Source organism: Malurus melanocephalus, unplaced genomic scaffold (assembly GCF_030028575.1).
Source record: "Malurus melanocephalus ecotype Western Australia unplaced genomic scaffold, MMel_1.1 scaffold_24, whole genome shotgun sequence".
NCBI classification, from domain to species: domain Eukaryota; kingdom Metazoa; phylum Chordata; class Aves; order Passeriformes; family Maluridae; genus Malurus; species Malurus melanocephalus.
The window spans coordinates 696,723-714,515 of record NW_026623256.1 but is presented as its reverse complement, the minus strand read 5'-3'; positions in this window follow the sequence as shown (position 1 = coordinate 714,515).

The window sequence follows — 17,793 nt, the reverse complement described above, 5'->3', positions numbered from 1 at the left end:
AAGATCACACTTTCAAAATGGAGAGGTTACAGTAAAGGCTATAATGGACCAGAATAAAACTGCATTTTCCATTTTAATTTAGATTGTCAGTACTAATCAGGTGCCTAGGACCAAAAGCAAATATTTGTGTATGAGTCTTGTAAATACACTTTTCCTCAATCAGTATTGGACAACATGGAAACCATAATGAGGAGTTACAATGCTGGAACTTTTCTTTGCACTGCATCAACATGCCCTCTGCATTTTTGCATATTGGGCAGACAGTGTGTGAGTCACTGTTCCTGCTGGAGTGGTGGGACTCCGTTACACACCCAAGGAGCASAGATGACATCCAGAAGCCCTTGTTAATACCCTGAGCTCAGATACCAAACACATGGGACATCTGCAAATGTGGAATGAGATGCACCTATCAATGGAAGTCAAACGCCTGGTGTGAGGATCACGATTGGAAAAGGAATGAAAGAATTGGGATGAAGTGTCCATGTAATGATCACTGTCAGCCATTCACTCTGATGTCACACTACGTTCATTCCTTTTTCTGTTTTTCACCTCAGCACAACTGTGATGTGGGATGGGGACAGTTAAAAAGTGGCATTAAAAGGAGAGGGAAGGGGTTCTGATACAGTTCTGCTTTGGGGATTTTTTTCTTTTGTTATATTTCCAGGAAGCCCAATACAACCTTCGTTTTGATAAAAAGGAGTCCACTTCTGTGCATGCAGCTCTGGCTGGGCTGGAGCTGTACTTGTATTTTTGGTCATATCATCTGTTGGACTGGTTGCAGTTTAGACTATTTGCTCTTCAGTGTCTAAGCAGCACTTGTTTTGTTTTTGTTGTCTAGTGGTAAATCTTTGTTATKAAACAGCTGTGTCCTCAAAGCAGGACCTGCTGGCCATACAGTGGATGTTCACAAAAAGAAATAATGCCTAAAAATCTGCTTTATAATGAAATAAAGTACATCTTTGGAGCTAGTGCTTGGCTTTTGATGTTTGAATGCTGTTACAATTCTAACACTTGTAGTGTGTTCACTGAAAGAGTGATCCCCCCTCATAAAAACCTGATCAGTGTCAGTGTGAAATAAAAGACAAATTGTATTTGCTTCAAGGTCTCTCAGTAACAGGTTGCCAAAATAACTGAACCTTGACCATTCCGCTGAGTTTCTCTTTTCTGAGTTGCAGTWCTGAAGGCACTGCACCAGTAAACAGGGGGCAAATGGGGCAATGATGCATGAATTTAAAAAAAAAAAAAACCTGTTTATATGAGAGATACAGTGCCAGTCTTCTTGTAGTGTGATAATTGGAACAACAAAACTCAAAGCTRATGATATTCACAGTATTGTTTTGCCATCTGAGTTTTTAAACTTAAGAGATTTTGCCTTCCTCCTGAGTAGAAATATCCCAGTACTTGAAAGCAAATTTATTTAAAATAACTTACTGGATGCAAGAAGTTCAGCCACGCTTTTGGTAGTGTACGAAGTGATTCTAAAGAGCACCCTGGTTTCTCCCTTGCCATTTTATTTTTCGCCAGGAAACTGGCAATAGTAACTGTGGTTGCTGTAGGAATAATGTCATTACAAAAGGTCACAGAAGTAACTGAGGTCACTGTAGATGTGATGAGTGATGTGCAAGAGAGCTGCAACACCAGGGCAATATCTGAGATCCCCTTTCTGCTGGTGGTGTTTTGTACAAAATTATTGACATGGYCTTTTCTTCTGCTCTGTAGGTTTCATGTGAAAGCTTGTGCAGCATTTAATTGATGATATTTGATTTTGGTCCCTTTTGTTCATTATTCATGAAGCCTTAAAGATCATCTGGTTTATTCCAGTTTAGTTATGCCTAGGGCCTACTTCYATATAATTTTGAGATGGCAAACAAATGAACTTTTCTTTCCTAATTTCTCAAATGTTTTGCGGTTGKTTTTTTTATGCTTAAAAATAAATTAATTCCTTTTGGCTGCAACTCTAAAGGTTGCTGCTTTACTCTAAACATTTCATGACTGTGCTCCCTTGATTTCCTCCGGGGATAACCCTGTCCCATACTGTAAACAGACTGATTTGTGGAACAGAAATCAGAACAGCTCTTGGTAAAGGAGGAAGCTGAGCAGCTCAGTAACTGCTCTCCCTAATTGTTCTCTCCTGCAGCCAGGAATAACAAGCTTTAGGAGGTTTCGGTTTCCCCGCAGGCTCCAGCAGCTCCGAGCCCGGCTCGGGAGGCTCTGCCCGCCGGGTGGCAATGTTACCCTGCGAGTCAAGCGCCGGGCAAACTCTCCGGGGAAAGGCGGATTAAATCTTCAAACCAGTGTCCCTCCTTTTCCTCCGCTGCTGCGCCGATGGGCTCGTACGGTGCAAAAAGTTCGGAGTGGGGTGCGCCCGTATTTATTTGTGCGTCCTAGAACTGGGACCAGGATTGTGGTTGTTTTAAGCTGAAACGCTGAAAATAATCGCTTAGGGAATTTGTAATATTTATAGTATTTTCTAATATATTTCAAGCATGCTTGAAATGTGTCAAGGGGCAGTTGCTGTTACAGCCTTTTYGTCTGCCACTTAAGCCTAGACAGAGACAGTCTATGGAATTGGAAAGAAGACAAAAAAAAAGGAGCGTTTAAAACCAAAATCAATATTCTAAGCTGGGGACCTAATTAGTCAGCGAGACTTTAAGCTGCKGGTTTATAATATGCTCCTGGATGGATCTGCTAAAATTGAAGCTCTTCWGTGGGCCAGGTTCTAGCAATCCTCTGGCCATTGCCAGCGTGGCTCCAGCCAAACTGGCAGCGCTTGGCAGAAAGGAAATGCCCTAAAAATTGGCACCTCCTTTGGCAGCCGTGTCACAGGGGCTGGAGACAGAACAGCACAGACATGATACACTTTGTCATCACACAGGGGGCTGTCAAGATCAGAGATGGGATGCTGCCTCTGAGGTATTTCTTGCTGGAGAATAAGAAGGCTGGGCTGATTTTTCAGAAATAGGAATACCTGGGAGCTTAAAACAGAGGGAATAAATAAAACAGAACAGCGAGGACACACATTTGTAAGAAGCTGTTTCAGACATTTTTATACTGCTTTGAMGAAAATCAGGATACATGGCACATATATAAAATCCCAGATTCCCTTTCTTAGATATTAAGGCTGAAGTGGATGGTTCCAAAAATGGTATGAGCGCTGCTGGGGAATATTAGCTATCTGAAATCTCAGATGAGTATTATCCAYTTTAATCTTCAGCGTGTCTGAAGCTCTCTGATGTTCTTACAGCTCTGATGTGTCTCTTCTTTATACCTGTGGTGTGAAGATTTATGAAAGAAAAAAGAAGCTCCAGACATATGGGAGCAGGGAACAGTGAGCAGAATATTTTGCCTGATCAACTTCACTACATAATTTTGATTTTTATTTTTGTTTAAATAACTTTATCTTTTGGCAATGCAAGAACACAGAATAGTTATTGCTGCTGGATTCCCAAGGGGTGCAGAACTATCCCTAAAGCAGGTAGAGCAAGGACTCCCCGTGACCACAAATGTGATCATTTACACAATGATTTGGGATTGCAGAGCTCAGCTGCAATCAACCCAGAGTGCAGCTGGTGGGTGTGGGGTGAGAGGCCATGAAGGAATTGTGGGAAGAAGCAATGCTGGAGCCAAGGCAGCAAGGGGATGTACCCTTGTGCAGCTGGGATGTGGTGGAATGATGTGCTGTACCTAAAATCAGCGTATCTGAAAATGCTCTCCAGCTCCAGAACTTTGAAGACGGCTGACAACAAATTGTGAGTSCGTTGTGTGGCTGGGGATGGTGATTAAAATGCAGAGGGGCAGCTGCCTGCTGGATCTCTCCTGCAAGACAAGCCCAGAATACCTGTGTGCTATGGAAATCAAKGATTTGTTTAACCTTGGTATCCCAACCTGACCTCGTGTTTCCTTTGCACTGTACAAAGTTTTCTTTGTGTTCTGCAGATGTAGAAATTTGTAAGATAGGAAAGTCTTTTTGTTAAAATAATTCCTTTTCTAAGCACTTTTATCTTGGATGTTTGAGGATAAAGCTTGAACTGTTGATTTTTAAGTTATTAGAAGAGCATTTTTTTAACTTATCCCCCTTGCTTTGAGTGACTCTTGAAAGGAGGAGAGATTTATTGGGGGGGACATGTTAATTTTCTAAAGTAGGTAGAAAAGAGCTGCCTCTTATCTCAGGGCTTCCCATTCCTTAAGCAGTACAGGCTGGTGGAAACAAGCCAACATTTGGGATAAGACTTATCTAATTTAGTGATGGAACACAGCAGCACAAGCCCGGGAGTCTGACACTGCTTTCTGCAACTGAAGTAYATCAAAGTCATTTTTATTTACGTTTAAACACAGGTATCCACTTTTTTGTAGTGGGTAGCTGGAAGCTCCCATGATCCTTTAAACTCAAATGGTGACAGGGATATCACTTGTGAAAAGGGAAGAATTCTAGTTGCAGAGTGAATAGACTGGAAGTGTTTTCATTTTTATGAAGCATCTGCTCCTTGTATTTCAGGAGTTGTTTGTTTTGCATGTGAGCTCCCATTTTAGCAGGTACTGTCTGTAATTACAATATCACRGAGATTTTGGGTTCCAAAGATTGTACATTCTGAATAAAACCCCACTTCTAACATTAAAAAACAAGCTGCAGAGCAGGATGGTTCTTGTCCTCAGTCCTRGAGCTGATCATTGCAAGAGTCTGGCTCAAACAGTGTCTCTGCCATCTCTTTCCTTGCCTCTTCCATCCATGGTGCCTCTTCTTAAAGAATCAGACAGAAGTGTTAGCTCTGTCATGGCTGAAGTGCAGACCCAAACTGCACTGTATGTATATAAAGTAGATGTCTAAAACATASCTATGAACAGTTAATAAATTAAGTAATACACTTAATTCTGTCYTTAATCCCAAACTCAGGGTGTGAGCAGTGAGCTCATACCTGTGGGAGAATGGGGGTCAGGCAGTTGAGTGGTCCATGTGCCAGGATGGTCATCTTTGCCTTTGTTCATGCAGAATTGCTGATACATTACAGTCTTGATATTATTTCACCTGTGTAGAATATCTCTCCTTCTCCAGAGAGTGCTTCCTTTATGCAAAATCCATTAAATGATGATCAGAGCTCTGAGTACCTGCAATTCATCAAGTTTAACACTTTACTGTAAGAGAAGACAAAATCATTTCTCTATGGTTTTGGTTGTTAAACATAATAGCTGTAAAATCGACTCAAATCTAGACCTTTTACCTAAGCAGAGGTGATAGATTGGTGCTGTTGGGGTTCTAAAAGGTGTTACTGGAGACATAATGGAATTGCCTGAAGGCTGTTACATTGCTACAACTCAGGGAGCTTTGTGTGAGAATAATGAAGGAGCACCCTCGAGTCCTCAGGAAAAAGGATCTTTATGTAGCCCAGGCTCAAGCCCACAACTTGAAAGACCTGAGCAAAATCCTCCATTCCATTTTCTTGAATTCCACAGGTGGGTCTGTGCTGGGAGGTTCTTGCACAAAACAGGGATTGCTTGTGTCAGAGCTTCAGTCCTTCTGTGGAAGTGACACTTAGACTGTCCAAACCTTGCATTTCCCATCATATTGCACTGCTGCAAATGTAAACACACTGAGGAGCACTCTGTTCCCCAGCCTGGAGCCCCCTCAGCAGGTACCTCTGTCATCTGAAAAGACCCTGTTTAATTCCTTTACCCTGCAGAGCCATTACTGCCRCAATAATGGGCAGCTTTGCCTTTCTCTTGTGAATCCTCTGGCAGGAACATGATGATGTGGTTCTTGCCAAATACCTCTGTCAGGGGTGGGAAGAGCCAAGGGGTTTGAGGARCAGGATGAATGCCCAGAGAGGTGGGCAGCAGAGGTCAGAGATGGCCTTTCTTTCCTGTGCATCACAGCTTTGTGCACACATAGCTCTCTGCTGAAAGGCAAAACAGCCTGGTGCCCTTGGCTGCCAAGTCAGATGTGGCACAGGAAGTTTGTGACCTTGTCCAACATGACCTTTCAAAGGGTGTGAGATGAGCTTCACACAATTTGTTTTCATCTTACAACAAAAAACAGAGTACTCGACCATGTGTAAAACTATTTTGCTGTATTTATGTCTAAAAGGCTTAGCAATTCTTGTATGTATTTTTTAAATTTTCTAAATTATTCCTATGTATKCATTCTGTTGGTCTTTAGAAGCCATTTGATGAGTGTTTTGCTCCTGTCCCAGCATGGGTGGGGTGGGGTTACCCTGCTCTGATTCTGTGTGAGAGAAGTTGGCTGGTGTTTCCRAAGACAAGTGATGATATGTGCGGGTAGTCCTGGCAAGATCCTGCCTTCTGGATTGGACAAAGCAAATTCATCCTYTGAAAAAATCTATCCAGAGGGACAGGACCCTTTAGGAATATATAGTTATCAGTGTCTGTAATCTGAGGTGCCTATCACCTGTACCCAAGTTGTACAATACAGATGTCCAGTGGGGCTGGAGCCATTCAATAAAGCTGCTGCAATAGTTCTTTACATTAATACTGAGTTTGAACACATCACTCCTGCGGTCACTGCTTTGGAAAACCACGTGCAGCTCTCAGACCTGGAGAGCAGTGGGGTGATAAAAGGATGGACAGGCTGGAGCAGGGCAGAGGATCCTGACAGTCCCCACTTGGGACCCAGCAAAKGTGGTGCTGGGGAATTGCCTCTGTGGCAGCGTTTGGCTTGCGAGTTCCCAGTATTTACCTAAATATGTTTTGGATTGTTGCAGCTCCTATTGTTTGTGATAAAGGCTTGGACAAAAGGTCTATTGATCAGGCGGTCCCGGCCATCCATCTCTGTCTGCCTCCCGAGACAGCCGGGCTGTGGTGGCAGCGATGCTGCTGAGCTGCTGCTCTGCCTCAGGCTGGCACAGAGCTGTGCTCCCTGCGCAGGAAAAGGTGTGATGGCACCGCAGGTCCCTGTGCCTTTCTCACCACACACCCATGAGAGTCACCTGTGAATGCAGAGCGATGAGTGACGGGCTCTGAGCCACGTTCAGAGCTCACRCTGATCTTGCTCCCATGGTCTGGTTTAGTAAGGAACAGCCTGAAGGTTTGAATGCTCATGACATTCAAGCTTTGCAGAGCAGAGAGATTATCACAGACARAGATGCTGAATTTTACAAAATTTTTTTTTTCAAAATGAAGTCAGCTATTGAGTGGAGAAAATCTTGTGACTGGAGGAAAACCCCTGGGTTTCTTAGGAAAAGTGAAATATTTCCTGAAGTTATTGTTTGAGCTAAACTTTGTCTGCTTGTCTAATGATGAAAAATGGTGTTTGGTGCAATTAGATAGTATAGAGAAAATAGTAATATTTCTGAAATACTTGTTATTTTTTTTTACTGTGTCATAGTCAAAATACAACCCACATTAGAAATGAAATTGCATTTCATGCAAAGATTCTTGCACTGACAGAGAAATTATATACTTTTATTCCTAAAATAGGAGAGAATAAGATATTGAAAATAAGAAGCATCAATATTGCTAATGTGTACACAGAAAAGAAGGTTATATCTTGTGGCTCTGAAGGGGAACCTAAATCCAGACATAATAATGCAGGTACATAAAAACTTCTGTTTTGAAGAACTAGCTGGGGGGTAAAAGGATGTGAGATTTCAATATAGATTCTTTTTAATGTAGTTAACAGAGCACAATATTATGGACTGACAGTAAAGTTGGCCAGCAATAAATGGGAGTTATAKTTACCTGTTTTAACATGTAATAACTCAAATTGAAGTACTTATTCATTTTATAGGAAGCTTTTTTTTTCAAGCAGCGATGTACAGAAGTAACACTATCACTTAAAAAAATAATGTGTTTTTATACTTTTTTTTTTAAATACATATATTTATGTTGAGCATTCCCTGTTTCTGACTCCTCCTGTTCCCCATCCTGCTGTTGGGAAAGATGGGCAGGGTGTCACCTGGCTGGATCAGGGGCTCGGCACTGCCATGGGGTGCAGGAGTTCCAKCTGGGCTGGCTCTGGGCAGCTTTAGCMGCCCGGTGCGGGTGATGCCTGCAGGGCACGGAGGGGCTGGAGCCACGGGCGATGCCCAGGCAGAGCTGCGGGCACCGGGACGAGTCCCCAAGGCTGGCACCGAGCAGGACAGGAGCGGGGACAGGAGCCCGTGTGTCCCCGCCGCTCTGTCCCCTTGCCGGACCGGCTGATGGGAAGCGCTGAAGTGTGGARATCATTAACCGCATCCAGATGGGAAAATTGTCAAAAATTGTCTTGCGCTTCCAGTCCGAAGGGAGCCTGCGGTGGCTTCCTGCCCGTGGCGAGCGCTCGCCGTGCTGGCCGTGCCCGCTGCCGCTCGCCTTCCTGCTGTCCCCGCCGTGCCCCCAAGGCGGGTCCCCTCTGTCACCGCTCGTTTGCCGCCGCTCACATCAGCGGGGCCGGGGCTGGGGGCTCCCCCCGGCTCTGCCATCACCGATCCGTGCCCCGGGGAGATCAAGGAGCGCTCGSACAAAGGGCGGGTTGTTCCCGGCTCTCTGTGCCTCAGCTTCCCCGCTGTCACAGCCCCGTGTCCCCGCACCTGGCGCTCCACCGGCCGGATCATGTGCGGCTGATGCCGCGGGCGAGCTGTCGGAGAGGAGCTTTGGTGGAGGGAATTGTGCCAGAATTTGGCTGGTGAGATAATGGAGGGGAACCGAGAGTTTAGAGCGAAGAGTGTGATAAAAGGGGTGCAGGATTTGAGGTCCCCCACGTGCACGAATTTAGCAAGTATGCGGCTGTGAAGGTGTCTCTAATATGAATTGAATACATGATTTGATTCAGAACTTGAGGTAAAGCCTCTGCCTGGGGTTTTGGTGGATTTGCTTCTCTACTCAACACTTTTTGTTTGTTCGTTTTTGGATGTTTATTTGGTGGGTTTTTTTTTTCTTTCTTTATTTTTTTAACTGGCATTAGCTTCCTGGGAATTAGGTTGCCAGACAGCCCACTGCATTTTTCCAGGGGCCTCTGTCTTTCTCTTGCTTTCTCCATTTCACCTTTTTACTCTTCCTCTGTCTCCTTCACTTCTCTTGTGATGCACAGCCTTCCTTCAAACCCATCTCACCTTCATCCCATCTCACCTGTGCTTCTCCTCCTGCCTTCTCTGCTATCCAGGGATTGCATCTGCTCTTCAGGGGTTTTATTCCTCCCCTCTGGTTGTGCTTTCACTTGCCTTTCTTAGCATACTTCTGCCTTTCTCTTTGTGGGTTTTTTTTTCCCTTCATTCTCTAGATTTTCCTCCTTCTTCCTCACACTTTGGTCTCTTGTTTTGGGGAGTTTTATTTTTCATTCTCTTCTTCCTGGTACCCCTCAGGTTTGCCATCCTCCCTTGCAATGTCTGCWCCTTGTTTATCAGCCCTTTGCTTCTGTCCTTTCTGTCCTTTCCTTGGTGCCTCAACAGGCAATAGAAATAAACTGCAGCCCCATGGCCAGGCCAGAGATGCTGACCAGTGTGATGGGCAAATAGGATGGTGCTGGGTTGGGGACTTTGTGTACTCTGAGCGGCCAAATGGGATGTGTTGGTCTTCACAGCACCCCTACAAAAGAAGAGTTTATCTGTGTGAGGTCATTGGAAATTACATCTCCCTTGCCAGCTCCCCCTCTCACTGGAAAAGGAAAGGTGATGTCTGCTGATCAGCCTGGCCTTCAGTTTGGAAAAAGTGATGGTGAGCCCTGCCCACACTTGGTGAAAGCAGGAACATGGGTTTCTTTTTTTGGGCAATCTGCACCTTGTCCCACAATGCAGCCGAACCTCGTCACCCAAAAAATGGTGGAATTACTCAGCTCAGAGGGGAAACCTGCMTTGGATACAGAGATGTTGCAGTGAGTGATTTATCTGAGGGTAGGCTTGGTTCCTGTTGGATGTGGATGATAATCCCATCCAGCAGACAGATTCCTGTGCTGTGAGAGGWGCTGAGGGTGAGCTGGATCCCCCCTCACAGCGCTCACACCTCCACACTCCACAGCGCTGCTCATCAAGGGACTGAGSCTGAAGAAACCCCACTCCTGGCCAGTCTCAGTGGTTCAGGAACATTCCATACTTTATCTTCAGGGCTGTATATTTCCCYAGACTTTTCCAGAGTGCTTGGCATTCCCTTGCTCCATCAGAGCTGTATCTCACCCTASAGATGGCTGCCTCATGATGGCAGATGAAGTCAGTGATTGAAGCACTACTAGGCTGGGCCACTGTAAAATATTCTTTATCAAAAGTGAGCCTTGCAAAGAGGGCTGTAATTCTTTTGACCCCCTCCTTTAATTTTTTTTTTTTCCTTTAGGACTTTTTCAGCTATTTAATTAATTTTTTTTTTAATATCTCTCTTTCCAGACTTTTTATTCTAGTCCCACTGCCTGCGATCCCTGCGGGGTGTGAGGAGGAGGGCTGASTGACAGGCTAATAACCTGCTCTGGCTCTCGCTCCAAGCCCAGTGGCAGGTGTCCCAGAGCCCCTATTGAATGCCACCATCCAAAAAAAAATTATCAACAATCTTCCTTCAACAATGATTTATTATTGCCATAATTTGCCTTGGTACAATGAGCCGCAGAGTGTATTTCTGCACYCGACTGACAGGTATTTGATGGCTCCAGGTTCCTATTTTATTTAGTCTTGAGCCTAATATGATCTGGTTACCCTCACCCCCTCCTTCCCATCCCTCTCCTCCCTCCCCACCCAACCTTTTCTCATTTTGTTTTGTTTTCTATGAGTGTGTTTCGCATAACCCTGGGCTGGCTGACAGCGCTTGTAAAAACCAGAAGTCGATCTTGCAGTGGCTTTTCACCATTAATCAAGCTGCCTGGAATTGGAAAGTAACACTGACAGGCTTTTATCTTGGAGAGAAGGAGGATGGCAGATGTATTTTATGGTGGATGAGCCTTCACGGCTTCTATTAGACTGGGACTTCAGTGGTACAAGGTGGTGCTTTGGGGGAGGAGGGGAGCGAGGGGGAGGAGAAGCCGGGGAGCAGCCTATAGATAAATAGATCCGTCAGTCAGGCGATGTGGAGGTCTCCAGGCGGCCAGCCATTGTAGGTGACAGAAAAGGCAATCAAAGACAAAACAAATCAAAAGGTACATCTTATCAGCAGCAGGCCAGCTGGACTTCCACCGCACTCGGAGGCCCCGCCGAGGGCAGGAGAAATTAATCGTGCTGTCGAGGCCAGAGAAATTGTCGCCGCTGAAGGTCCAAGTTCAGGCGAGCGGAGGTGGCCAACATTAAAGGAGAGGGAGAGCGGGGGGTGGAGGAGAGGAGCAGGAAGCGAGAGCCGCTGTCCCAGAACCTCTCTCCCTCCCTCTCCCCCCGGCCCCGCGGGCTCCTGACAAGAGCATTCATCGTGCGATGATAGCTCGGCACCTATGATTGGTACCTTTAATAATATAGCCCTCGCTCAGCTGTCACCCTGAAAGAACAATTTTTCCTCCCGCTTTCCTCGATGCAAAGATACATCTGTAATGAGAAGGGTGACAGAAAGTGGGAGCGCGGGGAGCCAAGGAAAGTTTGGAGGAACATTAATCAAAAAGTGAAGTTGGAGGTGATGCTGGCTGCTTGAGGTGCCTGTGCCTCCAGCGGGGAGCCAGCGGTGGGTTTGGAGCTGTTGTCATGTTTCCTGGTGCTTCAGGGCCCCCTCTGTGAAGGGAGARGGATCTTGGCTCACCCTTGGACAGAGCAACTTTGGAAGCTCCTGCACGGCAGAGCTGGTTATAGGAGGAGGGACGGGTGAGAATCCCTGTGTGCTGCGAGTCCTTGGTGTAAACCTGCGTGGTTTATGCTGGGCAGAGATCTCCCTCTGCCTCTGCAGCCTGCAGGTAAAAATGTGTGGGTGCAAGTCCTGTGTGTCCCTGCAGCAGAGCCCTGCTCGTGTCCTGCTCTGGTCCATCCTTTGGATCCAGCCATGCTCCATCCACAGTGCCATCGTTAGCACTGTGCAGAACCTGCCTCATTTCCCCAAAGGAGGGGTTCTGCCCTCCAGGGCACCATGCCTTTGTTTCCAGGCCCCTGGCTCCTTGTGCAATAGCCCAAAGCCTCCCTAAAGCCCTGCCCATGGACCAGACTGCAGTGTTTGCTGCCTGGAGCCACTGCCTGTGTGTGCTGTGCCCGGGGCCATCACAGGAGGTGCCCAAGGGTCCCAATGCAGACCCCAGCACTGCACACCCATCAGCCCCCAATAAATCGTTTGGGGGATGCAGCTGGGGAGGTTTGGGGGAGTTTATCCCACCCCTGATGTAAAAGAAACACGGGCAGCCCTGTACTGGGGGGGCTGAGCACAGCAGCAGATGCCCACATCTGTGAGAAGCACTGAGGGGGCTCATTTTGTTGTATTTAAGGAACATGTCTATTTTAATTTAAGGGATAAAGAGCAATGTCCTCAAACACAGTTATCTCCTGTGATTTTTACCAGAGGCTGCCCAGCTCTGCTCTGCAGTTGTCAGTCCCTCCCTGGGATGAAGCCCCYGGGCTTGAATTCTTTAGCATTAGCATTTGGCAGTCGGTTCTCTTGTTCTGTGCTCTCTTGTCCCTACAACTGATTTGCTAATCTGCATCTGTTTTTGTTTTTATCCTAATAAAAGTGGGGATTATATGAAGATCAGGATCAAACAGGTTGTCTGTAAAATCAGGAGTGATGGTCTCTGTGGTCCACAGTCTCAAATCCCAKGGGATCAGAAGGAAAGCAGGGAGGGTTAGGCACCATCTCCAAAAGAAGCAGTTTGTTCTGTCTGGTTTCCAAACATTGAGTAGTGATTACTTCCTGCCTTCTCCATGGAAGCAGATAACTCCTGCAGGGTGGTTGGTGTGTGTGTGAGCCATATGGGATAAATGTCGGTAATAATGGGTGGTGAAAGCAGCCTTTGAGGAATGTTTCCCTCATGGATAYGGAAGAGTTGAACCCAGAATGGATGAGCACAGGGAAGCAGAGCTCTGGTGTCCGTGCAGATCTTACCAAGAACTCAGGAGGGGAAATGGGTCCTGGGCAGTTGGTTTGGTGTGTCCATGCAGGAGCCCCAGAAGGTGCTTAAAAGGATAAGCCCTTCATATATCCTCTGCAGAGATGATTCAGMTATGTTTTACTGGTGCTGAAATGAGTAAATAATGCTTTTGCCTGGTAACATTTTCTGCAGTCCATGGCCTGGAACTGTAAGAGCAGGGACCTCAAACTCAAGTGCCCAAGRTGATTTTGAAAAATGAATAACAAATGTCCCATTCGGGGCAGATACAAGGCTATCAAGTAGTTTTAAAAAACTTTCTYCTTTGCCTATCTTTGTTGCAAAGCTCTGGGGCTCAGTTCAGTTACCTGAAAACACCTGGGGGTGAGGTGTGTGTCTCAGGACCCCACAGCACCTTTGGGGGGGTGGCAGCTCTGACACGAGGGGCAGCTCTGCAGGGGCATGGTGTGATCACAGGGGGCCTTGTGATTGAGCGTTGGGGTTTTGTGTGCAGCAGCTGCAGTCCTTGGACGATGTCTCCATGTCCACAGGCAGATCTGGAGTGTTTTGTGGTCTCTGATCTGGCAGTGCTGGTCTCGCTGTTCTGTGCTGCACCAGGGGCTTCATATGGGCTCTCTGGAAGTTACAGATTTGTCTGAAAGCAAAATCTCTTTTGCTCCTTGTCCCAGTGCTCAATCCCTGCAGGTTGCCACCATTGCTTGTGAGGGGGAATTCTGCCCTTTTCTCCAGGGCAGAAAATGCCAAGCCAGGCATCAAGGGAATGAATCAGTGACCCAGAACACAAATGTTGCAGCCAGAGGTGTGCTGAGCACCCCGTAAGGCAGAGCTTGGTGTGCCATGAAGGGCACTGGGGGTGTGACAATGGCAGGGACAGTGCCCCAGCTCGGGGGGGTCAGGCACATGCTGGGAATGCTGCTCTGGTCCTTGCTGACACTTTCTTGACAGAGATCCTGAACAGGCAAATGCATTTCACTATTTGGAGCCCAGTGCTGTCCCCTTTCCCTGCTGGCACAGCAGCAGCCCCTGCCAGCTTTGCCCAAGGCTGGGTGAGGGCAGACCCGGTGGCCTTGGCACCCCTGTGCTCCCAAAGCCCAGGAGCCCACAGCTGCCCCGCTGACTCTCTCCTGCTCTGTTTGAGCTCAGTCTGGAAGTTGTTTTTATTGCAGCTGCCTTCAACAGCCCCTGTGGATTCCACCTTCCCACAGGAGGGCAGGATCTGCACGGGGCTGAGGGATCAGAAGCTGTGCTGAGCAGCAGTAAAACCTCAGGCTGTGSTGTTTTCYCACTTTTCATTGCAGACTCAGGAAYRTGAGGTTTCTTTGGGAAAGAAAGCAAGCACCARTTGCAGATRTGMGTGTGCTCTTTGCTTCCTTGCCRTCCCTGCGCCCCTTCCTATGCCTGRTTTCTGATCTGAARCGTGCTCAAATCTCTCCTCTTTCCCCTTGTTTGCCTGGTTTTACACCAGAAAATCCTCACAAGCTCCCCTGGCTTCTAGCAGAGCTGTGGRGCCATGAGCCAGTGGAGATGGGCAGTGGCAGAATTGTCAGGCTGCACAGATACCGGGTCAAGTGAATATTATGTCCTCTCCTGTTTGGAAATCCTTAATTGACACCCAAAACAAAAYCCCAAGCAAAGGTTGTTTACAATGTTTTGTAATAAAAATAAATTAGCTCTAAATTTTTATTGTTTAAAGGGAAAAARATGCCTGCTCTTTCCCCAGCCTGCTCACTTTATCAGGATGTTGCCACTAAATAGATTTTGTGGCTGTAACTCCCAGGATATCAGCACTGTCGCTTTGCTGGTGTCAATGACTCACTGGGACGTGCACAATTAAATATGTACATTGATGCCCAGGCTCCAAAGCTATTAGYTGGCAGAAGAGACACAAATTGTGAACTGAGAGCCCAAAGTGTGTTTATACCCAGCTCCCAGAGCTGGTGCAGAGTGTGGCACTTGTTTGTTCCTTTTAAAAATATCAAAATATTAGGCAGGAAAAGCTCCTGTTTGCTTCAGGGCAATCTGAGACTGGATGAGAACAGTGGAGTTTATTTTAGACTCCTGCTGGTAAYGACTCTTGATCACCAGGGTATCTTCTGTGGTAGAAATAAAGAGCATCATCACCTTCCCCCTGGGAAGTGTTTCCCACCCTGAGGAGCAGGGATGTACCTCACACCCCAACTCTGCACAGGATCAGTGCAGAGGAAGGGTTTCCCAAAGGAGCATTTTGCTGGCCTTGCAGGGTGTAAAGCTGTTCACTGGTGTAACTCCAGCACATCCTCTGGTTACCCAAGGCAAGGTTGTACCTGTGTCTTGTGCCTGCTGACCCACAGCAAAGCTCTCACCTGTGAGCTGCTGTGCTCACCCTGGTGCTGTTTGGGGGCACCCCAATTCCAAATTGTAAAAGCCATTTACCATTTACATGCAAGAAGGGAATCAAAGTTGTTTCCACCGAGGGCATCTGGTCCAGTTTTTGAGATGGCAAGTTTTCAGGAGGTGTAATACTCGAGTTTTCTTGACAGCACCAGTCTCCTGGCTGGGCCAGCTTTCAGAGTATCTCCTGTTTTTCTCATAAAGGTAAACTGCTTTTTAAATGCTTCTGGCCATATGAAAACTAAAGACATGGCAWTTTCTGTCCTTGGTGTGTATAAAGAGGAGGAATCAGCTTTCAGTGCTACCAGGCCATGGCATCTGCATAGGAGGCACGTACACTGGATTTATGTGTATCCAGTCTCAGAGCAGGATCCAATGTGGCACCGCTCCACATCCAAAGGAAATCAAAGCTTATAATATTCAACTGGTTACTATAACCCCCACCCACCCCAGGTTTAATATTAGAACTATTTTTCACGTTGAAACCGAAATAGTACAAAATATGGGCTTGCTGTAATTGTTGTTAGATTATGTGTCACCCTGATAAGATGTAACAAATATTTTCCTATACAGCAGGACCCGTTTCCCTGCGAGTAATGGATGGAGAAACTTCTCATAGTGTGTAGGCAATCGGTCGTAAAAACTTCACTGAGAAGATTAATGCCTTAAGTGCAACCTTTGTGGAAAATAGGAAGAAAAGAATTAAAATAATCGTTTGTTCTTTCACATTTAATATTAATAACCAAACTTATTTGGTGGGAATGTTCCTTGCTGCCCATGCCTTCCTCCCTCAAGGGGCAGCTTTGTGTCAGAAGTATTTCTACTTTTTTTCTGCAGACCTTTCAGCAGCACCTATTGTATATGGTGCAGTGATTCTTTCAACAGAACTATTTTTATCAGCAATATGAAAGACTTTTTTTCACGGGCAAAGCTTTGACACCAGTAAGTCTGCTGGACGTCACTTAATAGGCSAGATAAACATTGGCTCACCATTTAGCGTGGAAGGATTTCCCCTTTGTATCACAGCTCTGTGTCTTTGTAGGCACTTAATGGCCATCAGAGAGATGGCACCCAGGGACAGGGCCCTACAGAGCCCAGGAAGGGGCTTCTTGCTGTACACACATCAAGGGGTGCAGAAAGGAAAATTGGGGCCCTTCTAGGAGCAAACCCTGCAGGTAACACCAGCCCTCCTGAGCACACCCTGTGCTGAGYTCTGCTGCTGCTCATTAAAAGGGTTTTTGCTMCTTTTGGGGGGATCTTTGGGACCAGCCACTGCTCTGCCGCAGACTTGGCAGACATAAGGATGGTCCTMCATGATGATGTAATGATTTATTTTTTTTTAAATTGCTCAAGGTTTGGGAAAACCGATTTAGATTGATTGCTGCTGCTTTCTCCCGTGTGTATTTTGAGATCTTGTTTTCTTCCTGAAGTACACTTGTGTACCTGCAGTCAGTCCCCAGTGACAGGGACATCAGTCATGAAGTACGCAGCGAAACCGGGGTYGGATGGAGCTGCTTATTTGCGGTGTGTGGCACACAGTTCACTTTTTCCTGGGTATTTGCTTGTATCTGAGGTCTGGCAGGCTACCCAGCTCAAGTTTTGCCACTTGTTTTACTACTGGTGAAAACAGATATTTTCCCCCAGTTTTACAGAGCTTGAATTTTTATAAAGAACATTTKGTAAGCAAAGAAACTATTGGCTTGCTAAAGGAGAAACGGGTTTCTGCATCTTCCTGCTGATGGTGAGTGGGAACAGTGGTCTCAAGATTTCAGTATTCCAGGAGGAACCACCCTTCACTGCCCCAGTAAGTTTTCTGCTGCAGAGTGAACAGAGACAAATTTATCACTAAAAAGCCAATGCCATCAAATGTTCATTGGGTCTTGGAACTGCTCTGGCATTCAAAACTACTTAGAGCTTATTCAAACATCCTTCTAAATTGATCAGTTAGATATTTCAGAAAACTCAAAGAAAAATGGTACTTATATTCTTAAATAACTACATTCATCATTGCCAAGAAGGACTTTTAAACTGCTACAGAAAAAAAAAAAGGTTCAATTTTGGTCATGCAGCAGCTTAATTCACTGTGTCTCTTTCTGTGCTGCCATAGCACTAAAACAGAACGTGCCACCCAGCCACAGTAAAAAGAGATTTTTAGAAGCCCTGTGCAAATTAGCCYGATGGTGTAATTGCAATCTTTACTCATTTGGAGTCAGTAAGAGAGCGGATTTTTATGTTTGAAAGCAGGAATGCTCCTTGGTCAAAAATATTCACAGATAAACAAAAAATCATTCATTAAATCTATCTGTCACTATTGTTTAGTTGCAGATGTAGAGAAAAGAGTAGATAGATTATTTAAAGTACAAAAGCTAATTAGGGCTGGCTGACAAGAGTACTGAATTTTACTTTGAAGRATGGGACAGGGTTTTTACATGACTGAGATGGCAGAATGTGATCAAAACATTATTAAAGCCAAACCAMCCAGCTTCCTTCCAGCTCTAATTTTTTTCTCT